Source organism: Palaemon carinicauda, chromosome 11 (genome assembly GCF_036898095.1).
Source record: "Palaemon carinicauda isolate YSFRI2023 chromosome 11, ASM3689809v2, whole genome shotgun sequence".
In the NCBI taxonomy this organism is placed as follows: Eukaryota; Metazoa; Arthropoda; class Malacostraca; order Decapoda; family Palaemonidae; genus Palaemon; species Palaemon carinicauda.
In genome coordinates this window covers 17,641,669-17,644,168 of record NC_090735.1, presented here as the reverse complement: position 1 = coordinate 17,644,168, position 2,500 = coordinate 17,641,669, and positions in this window count along the sequence as shown.

Below are 2,500 nucleotides of genomic sequence, written 5' to 3'. Positions count from 1 at the left end.
CCGGAGAAAAAAAAATACATCAAGAAGCTACTAGAAAAATGCCCCGAAGAACTTGTTGCGCACACTTTCTGAACAACACTTCTGGGCAGGTACAGAACGTGTACCTGTTAGAATAACGTTATTTACCAGATTAGTGTTCATTCTTCTCCTAACCTAATCTAGTGCATTATAACCCCGAACCCATATCAGGACCATTCTCTTCTAAAATCGTTTTAGTGAGGAAAAATAAAATCTCACTGTTCATCTTCTAACCTCACCAAAACCATTAAAAAAAATCAGTGTATTATAACCCCGAACCCCAATCAGGACCGTTCTTTTCTAACCTCGTTTGAAGGGGGAAAAATAAAATATTACAACCTCAAGCAATATTTAAATATAATCTAACTGTTCATCTTCTAACTTCACCAAAATCCATTGAAAAAAATATCTGACCTCGCCCATAACATTAATAAGAACACTATAATCAATCTACTCTATACCAATCATAGCTAGAAATAAAAAAAAAAAAATGTATAACCAACCCCATTTTCTTCTAACCCCACCTTCCCCAACCCCAGCCATCCATTCCCTAAAAAATGAAAAAAGAAAGAAAAAAAAAATTCATCCACGCCACCGCTAGCCACCCCCCCCCCCAAGTATTGGAAAAAAATTTAACCACAATCATAACTTTAATAAGCCCACTATAATCAATCTACTCTTTACCAATCATAGCTATAGATCTTTAAAAAATGTATAACCAACCCCATTTCCCTCTAACCACATTCCCTCAAAAAAAAAAAAAAAAAAAAAAGACAACTCACCCGCGCCACCCCCCCCCCCCCTAAACCCAGTCACACGGTCTGTTTGCACATCTTTTGTGTCGGCTGTTCTTATCTCCGCAATGAATGCGACGGTATTTCGTGTACAAGGGCTCCTGGTTGAGGTTGTGCGGGACAACAGCGTGGCACAGTGCCAGGCTGTGCGGCCTCAGAAAACGTCGGAACAAAACACCGAAAGCATCGTGGCATATGGCACCTTCTGGCCTAGGGGGAATTCAAGGGAAAATTACCGCTTACTGATGTGACGCATGGCGGAGGTTAGCGGGAATGCGAATAAGGGTATCACGTGTTGCTATCATTAGTCAATACTTGCAAAAAAAAAAAAAAAAAAAAAAAAAAAAAAAAAAAAAAGGAAAACAAAGATCGTATGATAATTTAACGAATGGCAGAGATTAAGGAAAATGCAAAAAAATAAAAAAAAAGAAATAATAATAATTTGTAATTATTGTTATAACTACATGTGTCATTTAATTATCATCTATTTGCAAAAAAAAAAAGAAAAAAAAATAGCGCATTTCAACGAATGGCAGATATTAACAAGAATACACGAAAAATTAATGCATGTAGCATTTTAATTATCATCTATTTGCAAAAAAAAAAAAAAAGAAAAAAAAATTAGCGCATTTTGCCCAATTAAATACAGGAAAACAAAGATCGTATGCTAATTTAAAGAATGGCAATGACAAAGAAAAATTACCGAAAAAGGAATTTGTAATTATTGTTATAACTGCATGTGGCTATGTAATTATAATCTATTTGCAAAAAAAAAAATAAATAAAAAATAAATATATTGCGCATTTTGCTCAGTTAAATATAGGAAAAGAAAGACTGTATGATTACTCAACGAATGGCAGAGCTCAAGAGAAATGTACTGAAAGGAATATGTAATTATTGTTATAACTACTATAATAAGTAGCATTGTGATTATCATTCTTTCTATTCAAGCAGCCTTCATTGTGTTCCTTGAGAGAGAGAGAGAGAGAGAGAGAGAGAGAGAGAGAGAGAGAGAGAGAGAGAGAGAGAGAGAGAGAGAGAGAGAGACTACTGTAGCAATTAATTAGAAATCTTATGAGTTTTCCTTCTGTAAAAACTCCCTAATTACTTGTACTGTGAATTTTTCATTTTTCTATTTCCTTTGTTATGATTCGAAATGCATTTATTTTGCCAATGAGGTGAATTTAGATAAAGTGATTATCCGACGATTTGAAGCTCAAAGATATATCAATCGAATATGATTATTTTTACAGACGATTCGGAAGTTGATATATCTATCATGAAGAGTTTCTTACTTTCACAATATACAGTACAACTTATCAAGCCTTAAAATACAAGACAATGGGACATAGATATTCGAATTACCTTTGCAAACTTAATCAATCAATGTAAGAAATGTACTTATGAGTCTTTTTATAATTTATATATGACATTTTTGTTTTTAACGTTGTTTATAGTTTATATATGACATATCTGTTTTGGCGTTGTTACCTTTTTTTTAGAATGATTTATTGTTAATTTCTTCTCATCATTTATTTATTTCCTTATTTCCTTTCCTCACAGGGCTATTTTCCATATTGGAGCCCCTGGGCTTATAGCATCTTGCTTTTCCAATTAGGGTTGTAGCTTGGCTAGTAAAAATAATAATAATAATTAGATTTAAAGGGGGTATATCTTAGCAATCCATT